The 12,334-nt window shown below is 42.3% G+C and overlaps 1 long non-coding RNA gene across 1 annotated transcript in view; it reads left to right on the top strand.

Moving 5' to 3' along the window:
- Positions 1–1,977: 1,977 nt before the first annotated feature.
- Positions 1,978–12,334, top strand: part of LOC116593216 — a 45,389-nt gene continuing 35,032 nt past the window's right edge. The window contains exon 1 of the long non-coding RNA XR_004286833.1: positions 1,978–2,779. This is a non-coding gene — a long non-coding RNA (uncharacterized LOC116593216). The remainder of the gene's footprint in view (positions 2,780–12,334) is intronic.

Below are 12,334 nucleotides of genomic sequence, written 5' to 3'. Positions count from 1 at the left end.
ATTTAACTCTTTACATAAGCTATAGTTCTAACAGCAGAAGAAATAAAAACTCAAGTGAACATAAAGCATATGGGAAAAAAACAATCTTTTTAAGTAAATAAAAAAGGAATTAGAGGTTACGGAAGAAAGGTGAAAAATAATCCCATAATATCTTCTGAAGTTCCAGGTTCTATGGTTTTGGAAATGACCAAATACTATATGATTGCCTTACAGACCTCTACACTTTGTCAAGCAGGGTGACTCTTCTTAGATGTGAAAGATCTTCTCAAAATATTTACTCTAGAATATATTTATCCATAAATTATCCAGGAAGGAATTATAATAAACTTGGGTTTATCTTGCTTTCCAGTTATTTTTTTGAGCAGTAATTTCACTTTTACGGTGTTCTGTGCTAAAAATAAGAGGTAAGTTGTTGGGAATTAAGAAAGTCACTATTGGGGGTGCCTGGGTAGCTCAGGTTAAGCGTGTGCCTTCGGCTCAGGTGCTGAGCCCTGCCTCAGACTCAGGAGCCTGCTTCTTTCTCTCCCTCTGCCTGCTGCTCTGCCTGCTTGTGCTCTCTATCTCTCTGTCAAATACATAAATAAAATATTAAAAAACAAAAAACCAGGGAACCTGGGTAGCTCGGTGGGTTAAAGCCTCTGCCTGTGGCTCAGGTCATAATCCCAGGATCCTAGGATTGAGCCCCACATCTGCTCAGTGGGGAGCCTGCCTCCCCCACTCTCTCTGCCTGACTCTGCCTACTTGTGATCTTTATCAAATAAAATCTTTTTAAAAATAAATAATATAAAAATTTAAAAAACCACTATCAGTAGGAATAAGCAATCTCAACTGATATATCAAAAATTTATTCTCCCTTCAGAATCACAGTCACAACCAGGGTAAGCCTGCTATTTCTGATTTCACCCCACTCAGAAACGTGTTACGCATTGTGCTTTGTCTTTCAGAAGTGCTGTAGGAAATTTACTCCAATGTTTAAAACTCTGAAGTACTGGGGTGCCTGGGTGACTCACTGGGTTAAAGCCTCTGCCTTTGGCTCAGGTCATGATCCCAAGGTCCTGGGATCAAGCCCCAAAGCCCGACATTACGCTCTCTGCTAGGCAGGGATCCTACTTCCTACCCACCTCCTCTGCCTGCCTCTCTGTCTACTTACGATCTCTGTCTGTCAAATAAATAAAATCTTAAAAAAAAAAAAAAAACTCAGAAGTGCTGAAAATACAAAGTGTTGAAAATATAAGGGAGTTATAACACTATTGTTTTAGCTGGATATATCATTCATGTCCCCTTTTTTAAGATTTTATTTATTTGAGAGAGAGCAAGAGAGAAAGAAGAAGGTATGAGCAGGTTGAGGGGCAGAGCGAGAAGCAGACTCCCTACTGATCAGGGAGCCTGACACGGGACTTGATCCGAGGGTCCTGGGATCATGACCTGAGCTAAGGGCAGACACTTAAGCAACTGAGCCACCCAGGTGCCCCCACATCACATTTTTAAGAACACTAAAGTTGGGGCTACTGGCTATCTCAGAAGAGTATGCAACACTTGATCTTGGGGTCGAGTTCGAGCCCTATATTGGGGATAAAAATAAATAAATAAACGTAAAGACCTAAGTATCTTCAAAAGTCTTACACTGTTGTTTTATTTGGACTTCCTCCCCAATTGTCACTTACAGGAAGACTCAAAGTCCAAATCCTAAGGAATACCAAAAATGGAATAGAAAACAAAGACAGCGGTGTGGAAATAAAAACTGGTAATAATACAGTTTGTGTTTTTTAGCATACAAATCAGCATCAAAGATTTAGTGTGGTGTATAAACACACAACTCAGACACTACATCAGGATATTGAGGGACTAAGCAAGCTATCCTAAGTTTCTTTTGACAAAAAGCACAAGGACTAGTGGTTAAACATAGCTTCAGGTGGGATGATCAGAACCTCAGCCGCAGTTGTTTAGTAGAGAGCTAAACATTGGTGTCCACTGAAATAGTACACAATAATGTTAAAGGTCTAGAAAAATATTCAGCTAAGGGTCAAATTCCAAAACGGAATCTTAGCAAGAATCTTTGTTCTTTTACACATTTCTTGGCTTCTAAGAATCAAAATTTTTTTCCAGGACAAATTCTTGACAGAGTTTAAAACACACATGATGTCTTCACTGGAAAAGTTTTCAGTTTGTACAATATAAAACATTTTAAATTTGTGCAAAACAACTGCACTCAAGGCTATGGCTTTGGGAGGCAGCTTGTTAATCACCAAGTCCTACAAATTGCATTGAAATTCTGCTGGATGCTGAACTTTAGTGGATACTGGTAACTTTGCTCCTCCATTGAAAGTAACTGTGTTTTTTTTGAAAGAGGGAGGGGCGGTCTAGCTTAAAAATTATCAAGTGTTATAATAGGTTAGAGTTTCTGAAGCTTAAAACGCTTTCTTTAGAAAGAACATCTATTAATACAGTTTCTAAGTTATGAGGGCTAAGGTCTAAAGGACAAACCAAAGGAATGACAGGGGAAGGGGATTTAGGGCTAACAGGTGGTCCCCAGACATATTGGCTGGAAGAGAGTTCACAGCTAAAGTGTCATATGTGGGTGTTACTGTGCTTTCATCATCCATATTTTCTGTAGGGAGTCATTCTGGAACATTCATAGTTTTAGCTATGGCCATTAGAAGTGACTTCAACAGGACCTTCAGAAGAATAGCCCATCTCTTTTACTGGTTCCCCAAATCACTGACCTGCTCAAAGAATCGGAAATCCAAGTTGGTGTGGAGCCAAGGGAGCCAAGGTAGAGGTAAGTTATCTCAAGCTAATTCTTCATTTCAGATACTTTTTTTTTCCTCCCTCAAGTATGGAGAAAAAATAAAGCTCGTAAGGCATTATTTAAAATGACTGAGAAGGGGCGCCTGGGTGGCTCAGTGGGTTAAAGCCTCTGCCTTCGGCTCCAGTCATGATCCCAGAGTCCTGGGATCGAGCCCCGCATCAGGCTCCCTGCTCAGTGGGGAGCCTGCTTCCTTCTCCCTCTCTGCCTGCCTCTCTGCCTACTTGTGATCTCTATCTGTCAAATGAATAAATAAAATCTTTAAAAAATAATAAAATAAAATAAAATGACTGAGGAAAAACTGAGAAAATGAAAGCAATTTGAAGGTGAGATATTAAAAGCCATGAACATTTCTGTAATTCAAATTTTATGCTTCGTAGTCATTTAGGTTCAAAGTTTTCTAGAGAAAGATGGAGAATCTTTAGCTTTAAAAAAATAGCTTTTATTTTCAGTGAGCCTTAATTTGCTTATACAATTAAAATACCTCAGAACACATGGAAAAGAACTAATGATAGTAAGTTTCTCCTCCTAGAAAACTAAAAAGGTCAATGGACCTTATATATCTTTGGTTGGGGTCAGTTTATGCAGCATATTTTAGTTGGGATTTTTGTTTTGTTTTGGGGGCGGTTCAGTCAGGTATTGATGTGGGATTTTTAAACACCTTAAATACACTACCACATAAAGCTGTGCATTTTCTACCCTACTCCTGCCTGATGGGAGTGTAGAAGGGTCAGAGGAGGGGGGAATGGATGGAGTAAATGCACGGCTGGTGTCTGGAGCGCCTCCTGCAGGAGGAGGTTGGGTATAGCACTTGGAGCAAGGTGAGCAAATTCTCTTTATAATCCTGCCTGAAGCGGGATTAAAATTATAGTCGTGTGTTTTTGACACCCATACAGGTATGCGTTTTATGTAAGTGCTTAATGTTTTCCCCTTGTCTGGTAGATTATCAAACATCATCTGATGATATGAAAAATGATCCAAAACCAGATCCTCTCCTGCCCCCCTGCAAAGTAAGCTCTAGGGTCAGTGTGAGGCTTGAACTCACATCCCCTAAATCAAGAGTCACATGCTCTACCACCTGAGCCAGCCAGGTGCCCCCAGATCCTCTTTTATTTATGGGACTCCTGGGTGCCTCAATTGGTTGGACGACTGCCTTTGGCTCAGGTCATAATCCCAGAGTCTTAGGATCGAGTCCCGCATCGGGCTCCCAGCTCCACGGGGAGTCTGCTTCTCCCTCATGCTCTCTCTCACTGTCTCTCTCTCAAATAAATAAAATCTTTTAAAAAAAAAATTCTAAAACAGAAATGACTGTGATCTATAAACACTAAGGAAGATATCTGATAAAGAAATCTACAAAATGTGAGGCCTAGTATAATTCAAGCATCTATTGTTCCTTTAATAGTTTATTTTATGCTTTTTTCACTGTCAAAATATGGGGAATCTAGGTTTCAAAGTCCCTCTGTTCATAAATATCATCTTTCAGATATGGAATAGCATAATTTGGATGTCAGAAGCCCCAAGAGAATGTAGAAAAACCATCTTCTCTAATCCCTTTCATTTTATTTTTTAAATTTTCTTTCTTTATTTTAAGTGATCTCTGCACCAAACATGAGACTCAAACTCAAAACCCTGAGATCAAAAATCACATGCTCTTCTGACCAAGCCAACCACACACCCCTCCAGTGGTTTCATTTTAAAGATGAGTAAATTGCCTCCAAACGGTTAAATAATGTAGCCTTCCAAAACAATTACATGGAAGGAAACAGAAGTTTATCCTACACTGTGATTGTTGATCCAGTGCCTTTGTTACGGCACCACAGTGCTAAGTGTGGTGCGTGCACATTGGAGAATGTGAACATATAAACCCTCACAGAATATTTCACACAGAGCCTTCATCAGTGGGGAATCTATCCCTAGAAAGTGTGGTGATTTATTCTTCCAAAGCAGAGCTTGCTAGCATTATTAGTTTGGAGATTAGTAGCCTGTTTCCAGAAATCTTTTTACTCACAGTATGATAAAATAAAATCTTTTAATAAGATACTACCCCATTCTAAGGAGATTATTTAAATATTTGCCTTACAGGGGCTCCTGGCTGGCTCAGTCGGTTGAGGGTCTATTCTTGATTTTGGGCTCAGGTCATGATCTCAGTGTTCTCGGATAGAGCCCCATATTAGGCTCTGCACTCAGTGCCAAGTCTCCTTGAGGATTCTCTCCCTCTCTCTCAGCCCCTCCCCCTGCTCATTGCTTGCAGGCTGGCTCTCTCTTTCTCATTTTTTTTTCAAAGATTCCATTTATTTATTTGACAGAGAGATCACAAGTAGGCAGAGAGGCAGGCAGAGAGAGAGGAAGGGAAGCAGGCTCCCTGCTTAGCATGGCCCGATTCCAGGACCCCAGGACCATAACCTGAGCCGAAGGCAGAGGCCCCAACCCACTGAGCCGCCCAGGCGCCCCTCTCTTTCTCTTTAAAATAAATAAATATGTGCCTTACAGAATCCTATCCCCTCAAAAACAAAAACTCTCTCTCATCTTGTCTCCAATGTTTAACACAATATTTTGTATAGTAGGCAGTTAATAGCTATTTTTCTCACTGAACTGACTTACAAAGACAGCCATATGGGAACTGAATTGGATGAAATAAGAATGGATTGACTTGTAGAAATCAGCTGATCCCTTGCTCCAGCCTTTCATGTAGATCAAAGCATTGTGGCCACCTACAGAAGAAAGCTCAACATCAGGTCACCTCTTCAGGATTAAACTCCTTCTGTCACTCATCAATACCTTATGGTGTAAAGGTGCCTCAGAAATTTGTCCTGGGTTCCTTACATACCTCTATCCCAACCAACCCCACATGAAAACTTAAATGGTCTCAAGGCAGGACCTGTGGTTGATATTTTAATGCTAAGTAAGTACGTGTAACTTTAGCTCACTCTCCTTTATTTCTTCTCTATTTCCCCACCTTAGAAAGTAGTAAGTTGTACCAAAGCCTAAGCTAGGAAGACATATACAAAGACAGTCACAAATATGAATTCAGTACAAATTTTAAGCACCTCATTAATCTCTGGTCTTGAAGGGAAAGAATGGGGAGACGTGTATGAGAAAGTCCACATTCAGTGGCCTGGAGCCCTTTCTGATCAAGTCGAGAAGCCTAAGCAATGTGTGAAAACCACAGAGCTCAGAAGCCTGGGCATCCGAAGGGGAGAGCACAGAACTGTGGTGTCAGACTTTGCTTCTGCGGCTGAGAGCTCCATGGCTCTGAGCAAGCCGCTGGGATTTCTCATCTGTAAAGTGGAAGGATTGGACTTGATCTGAAAGATTCCTTCCAGCTTTGTAAATGCCATGACCCTGAGATACAGGAATATAGATAAAGCAGCTGCAGAGTTGCTGAAGAGAGCAGAAAAAGGAGAAGTTTTCTGGAAGTCAAACAGCATGTCCCCATGTCACTCATCCACAGAAACAGGACTGCATCAGGAATCGTCCATATATCTGAGAACTTACGTGAAATACTGTTTAAGGAGCTTATATATCAAATGCATACAAGCTCTTTTTTGAAACAAACATGAGATCTAGACTCTCCATACGTAAAGATGAGCCCCAGCCTTTAGGCTCCTACATGTTGAAATTGGGCTTGTTTTGAGATGAGTCTCAGGGAAGGAAGGGTACCAGGGGGCTCTTTCATACCAAAGATCTCCTCTGGTCCTCCCTCTCACCTTTTTGCCCCAGGTTGTAGCAGGCAGCTCAGTGAAATTTGGTGGCTGAATGAAAATCTCTTGCTTCCTATGGGGAGGCAGATGTGAGCACATCTGGAATACCCAGAAAACCACCAGCCTCCCATGGCGAAGAAGACAAAGGGGAGAGCTGCTCACCAGACAGCACCCCATTTGTGCCCAGTGTTCCCTAACGTCCTCATGGGCAGCCCTAGAGGAGGAGCCCTAATGAGGACACCGCTCCTGGCTTGCGGGTGAAGAATAGAGAGTAGGCTGTGATCTCCAGGTAGCATTTACCTTCTGCCATCAGTGAGGGAACAGGCAGGCTGACGGACAAGATGACATCACAAAATCTATAAGGCCTATCCTGTACTCAGTGATCTATGAGAAGCAAACTCTCTCTGATTCTAAGCGAGGGGAGCAAGCTCAAGACCCGTCTGACATTACTATCACCGTCAAAGTCTGCTCGTCTACCCTCTGCCTGCCACACCCTCTGCTCACGCGTGCACACGCTCTCTCTCTCTCTCTCTCTCTCTCTCTCCGACAAATAAAATCTAAAAGAAAGAAAAATATACTGGACAAGGAGACAGAAGACAGGAAAGGGTGTTAAAAACCAGATTTCACTGATGGTACCAAAGTCTGATTAGAATTCTCAGACTCAGGAGATAAATAATAAACCCAGCTCTGAAGGGCCTGAGATCATCAGAGTCCAGATGAAGTACAAAATTGATGCCGTCAGAGACAGAGAGGCCTTGCGCAGGTTAAGGCTCCGGGGTCTTAGATATGCGTGTTATTACTGAGGCAGGGGGCCCAGGAGAAGCAGCCAGGGTCTTGGGCAAATTTCAAAGACCTCCAAATTGTCCTTGTTCATTCACCCTCAGCCTCGTGTAGACAGACCTGTAGACCATACAATAAGGGATTCCTCACACCAGAGCAATCATGGGATGTCTCCCCAAAGAAATGGTAGGTTGTACAGGACTGGAGGGGGAGAAGGTTGGTGGTTAGGGCAAATGGAGATGAAGCAGCGTTCTGATAGGCACAAAGCAGGGCTATGTGTAGAGGGATCAGTGTTGGGTCTGGAATGTGAAGTGGTCCCAGGCTCCTATGTCCCTGGAAACCACAAAATGAAGGTGACTGTGGAATATCATGGCAGGAACATCCTTATCTCAAGTTGTGCACCTGGACTGGAAGTTAAAGTTACCTTGTTGTGTCAAAGTGACTTAGACCTTCTAGGCAGAATTGTGATGTTTCATTCTTACCGGTCTTTTCTCTTATCAGCAAAATTTCCCACGCTGCCTAGCTTGAGGGATTTTTCTGGGGGCATTATGACACGTTATTAATGGCAGTGTGGGAGAAACATTAGCAATTATCTGTTTATCTTCCCAGACTGATGAATCATAGGAGAGAGTTTAACTTTCCCAGTCCAAGCGACATCGTACTATCTCGTTAGAAATTCTTCCTCTATTTTTCAGTAGCCTCCCAATACAATTTTACATATAATGGAACATTTCAGATAACCAGTCACTTCCACTTTCCACACTTCCCCCAACCCCAGAGCCACTCCCGTTCCCATTTGGATATGTTGCTCAACTCTGGTTGACCCTTTATCACGGGAATTCCCTTGCCGTAGTTCAGGAGTCCTATTTATTGTTTATTTTGTTTACTCCTTCCCTATAGTGGACAACATCTAGTAGCTTTCTGTAACAAGGGCTCATGAAAGGCATTTCATGTTTCATCTTCAGAAATTCCCCAAGGAAGGGCTTTGAAATTGGTCTTTTTAAGATTATTTATTTGGGGGTGCCCGGGTGGCTCATTCAGTTAAGCGTCTCCCTTCAGATCATGTCATGATCCCAAGGTTTTGGGATCGAGTCCCACATCAAGCTCCCTGCGAGGGGTCTGCTTGTCCCTCTGCCTGCTGCCCCTGTTCTCTCTCTTTCTCTCTCTCACAAATAGATAAAATAGATTTTATAGATAAAATCTTTAAAAATAATAGTAGTATTATTTATTTGGGGCGCCTGTGTGGCGCAGTCAGGTTTTGGCCGGGATTGTGGTCTCAGGGTGGTGATCTCAGGGTCGTGAGATCAGGCCCAAGCCTGGCCTTGAACTCAGTGCAGAGTCTGCTTGGGACTCTCTCTCCCACTCCCGCTACCCTTCACCCCTCCCTTTCACCCCTTCCCCTCCTGGTGCACACAAGTGTTCTCTCTCTCTCTCTCTCAAATAAATAAATCTTTAAGATTATTTATTTAACTAGACACTCACTGGGCCCTTTCAAACTGGAAACACATGTCTTTCAGTTCTGGGAAGATTTCTTGCATTATTTCTTTGAGAATTCCCTACCCTCTGAGTTTTCTACTCTCTTTAAGGTTATCAGCCTCTTAGATTGATCCTCTAGCAGTTTCTCTCCTGGACCACCTCTTTGACTTTTCGTCCTGCATTATCCTAGCAGCTGGTTGTGGGCTCCATGGGGATAGAAACATGTTTTACTCGTTACCCCCAGTCACTTTCCCAGGACCAAACAAGTTCTGGGAAATTACCTATAAACCTAAGAAACTTTAGAGGGACCAAAATTGCTTATTTTCAGTTTTGGAAGCCTTAGTTATGTAATTACTTAAGAAAAACAGAAATATCAGGAAATAAAGAGACTGAAAAGTAATGAACAATTTATTGTAGCCTCTTCTGACTCATAGTACCTGGGCTGGACTGCTGTTTGCTTTTCATTTATTTTTATTTATTTATTCTTTTCTATTTGAAAGAGATAGAAAACAAGCAGGGGGAGTAGCAGAGGGAGAGGGAGAAGCAGGCTCCCTACTGAGCAGGGACCCCAATGCAGGACTCGATCTGAGGACCTTGAGATCAACACCTGAGCCGAAGACAGACACTTAACCAACTGAGCCACCCAGGCATCCCTGCTGTTTGTTTTTGTGCATGCTGTGAAGAAAGACCTGGTGAAACATTATTTGAGAAGTAGTGGGATGTTAAGCTGGTTAAGAGAGCAGATTTTTTTGTAAGTATTTCACTAAATTATTTTTAACAAAGACCATTGCTGATTATAAAATTAAGTGTTCATCAATTTCATTAAAAGGAACTGAGGAGCATCTGGCTGGCTCAGTCAGTGGAGCATGTGATTCTTTTTTTTTTTTTTTGTTAAGATTTTATTATTTGACAGAGAGAGAAATCACAAGTATGCAGAGAGGCAGGCGGAGAGAGAGGAGGAAGAAGGCTCCCTGCTGAGCAAGAAACCAGATGCGGGGATCGATCCCAGCACCCTGGGATCATGACCTGAGCTGAAGGCAGAGGCTTAACCCACTGAGCCACCCAGGTGCCCCTGGAGCATGTGATTCTTAATCTTGGGGGTTATAAAATCAAGCTCCACACTGGGTGTAGAGATTACTTAAAAAAAATTTTTTTTTAAAAGAATGTATCCATTCATTTGACAGAGAGAGACACAGCAACAGAGGGAACACAAGCAGGGGGGGTGGGAGAGGGAGAAGCAGGCTCCCCTCTGAGCAAGGAGCCCGATGCGGGGTTTGATTTCAGGATCCTGGGATCATGACCAGAGCCAAAGGCAGATGCCCAACAACTGAGCCTCCCAGGCATGCCGTCAAAAATAAAATCTTTAGGGGACACCTGGGTGGCTCTGTTGGTTAGGTGGCTGCCTTTGGCTCAGGTCATGGTCCCAGGGTCCTGGGATCGAGCCCCGCATCCAGCCCCTTGCTTGGCGGGAGCCAGCTTCTCTCTCTCCCTCTGCCTGCCCCTCTGCCTGCTTGTGCTCTCTCTCTCTGTCGAATAAATAAATAAAATCTTTAAAAAAGAAAATAAATAAAATAAAATCTTTAAAAATAAAAAAGAAAGAAAGGAACTCTCAGGATCGTGAGATCGGGCCCAGTGTCAGATTCCTTGCTCAGCACAAAGTCTGCTTGAGTTTCTCTCTCCTCTCCCTCAACCCCACAGCCTCCTCCCCGCACTTTCTCTCTCTCCAAAAAAATCAATAAATCTTTTTTTAAAAAAAGGAACTGAAGTCTTACCTATTTTGTAAAGTTGGTCACCAGAAAATTAGTTCTTTTTTCTTTTCTTTCTCTTTTTTCCAGGAAATTAGTTTTAATTTTGTTTGTAGAATGTAGACAAATGTATGTAAAAGTAAGAAACCAAATTTATTAAACAATCTGAAATTCAGACTTATTAATTCAAACTGACATTATGTAATATACATTGTATATACATACGAACACACACACATCCACACATATATAATTATAGGTATAAAGCTTATATCAGACTTCTAAATATTGCTACTCCTGGGGAGTGAGATTGGAAGTTGAAACAGGGAAAAATGAGGAACTTTTCTTTTTACTCCCTATGGTTTTTTTTTTTTTAAATAAGGAGGGAGTTTTTTTAAAGATTAATTGATTTATTTGAGAGAGAGTGCACATGCATATGATGGTGGGGGTAGAGAGAGAGACAAGCAGAGTCCCCCCTGAATGAGGAGCGCTACTAGGGGCTCCATCCCACAGCTCCGAAATCATGACTTGAGCCAACATCAAGAGTTGGATGCTTAACCGAGTCACCCAGGCAACCCTAAAAAAGATTAATTATCCATAGCTAATGAGAACAAAAAACTAATTAGGAAGTCAAAATCTTTTGCAGGATGGATTTCAATTCAGCACATTCTATGGTTGGCAGCACACTCACTAGTCTTTGATGTAGTCCACCATGAAAGATTCTGTGGTCAGTGAGTTTAGAAGCACTACATACCATGATCTCCTTGGGGACACCCAACATAAATTAGCATGTTCAAGTTCTGCAGTAAACTACTTTACTTTATTGAACCACTTTTTCAAAACACTTTTTCATTTCATTTTGGCTTCAGTGTTTTACTTTGTCTGTCTTTCTCTCTCCCCTCCCTGCCTGCCTCCCTTCCCGCCTTCCTTCCTTCTTTCTTAAGTTTTATTTTTATTTAAATAATCTCTACACCCAACTTGAACTCTTGACTCTGGGATGAAGAGTTGCATGCTCTTCTGACTGAACCAGCCAGGTATCCCTATTGTCTTTTTCTTTCTTTTTTTTTTTTTTTTTTTTTTTAAGATTTTATTTACCTGACAGAGAAAGAGATCACAAGCAAGCAGAAAGGCAGGCAGAGAGAAGTGGGGGAAGCAGGCTCCCCGCTGAGCAGAGAGCCCGATGCGGGTCTCCATCCCAAGACCCTGGGATCATGACCTGAGCTGAAGGCAGAGGCTTAACCCACTGAGCCACCCAGGCGCCCCCCACATTGTCTTTTTCTTAATAGAATACCCAGTAGACACCAAGAACATAGTCAAAAGGAGATGTGGTGCAGGGTGTGGGTCGTGAAAGATAGTGTGACCCAGACACTTCTATCGCCAAACATCATCTAGAGGGAGCACATGTTGGAAAATGCTTGCAGATTCTGACTTTTCTTCTGTAACTAGAAGCTTGAAACTCCTACAAGTCACAAGATTGATTCTAAGTGGGTACATGATTTGAAGACCTCTCTCCTGTGTTCTTCACGTTATCTTTAAAAATATGTTAGTTCTGGGGCACCTGGGTGGCTCAATGGGTTAAAGCTTCTGCCTTCGGCTCAGGTCATGATCCCAGGGTCTTGGGATCGAGGGTCCTGGGATCAAGCCCCGCATTGGGCTCTCTGCTCAGCTGGGAGCCTGCTTCCTCCTCTCTGTCTCTCCTGCCTCTCTGCCTACTTGTGATCTCTGTCTGTCAAATAAATAAATAAAATCTTAAAAAAATATATATATGTTAGTTCTTAGGCCAGTAGTAATCCGACCAGCATTCACCCGGCAAGAGGGGAGGAAGA

Source organism: Mustela erminea, chromosome 6 (assembly GCF_009829155.1).
Source record: "Mustela erminea isolate mMusErm1 chromosome 6, mMusErm1.Pri, whole genome shotgun sequence".
In the NCBI taxonomy this organism is placed as follows: Eukaryota; Metazoa; Chordata; class Mammalia; order Carnivora; family Mustelidae; genus Mustela; species Mustela erminea.
Note: the sequence above shows the minus strand (reverse complement) of the source record. Positions and strands in the feature narration are given on the sequence as shown.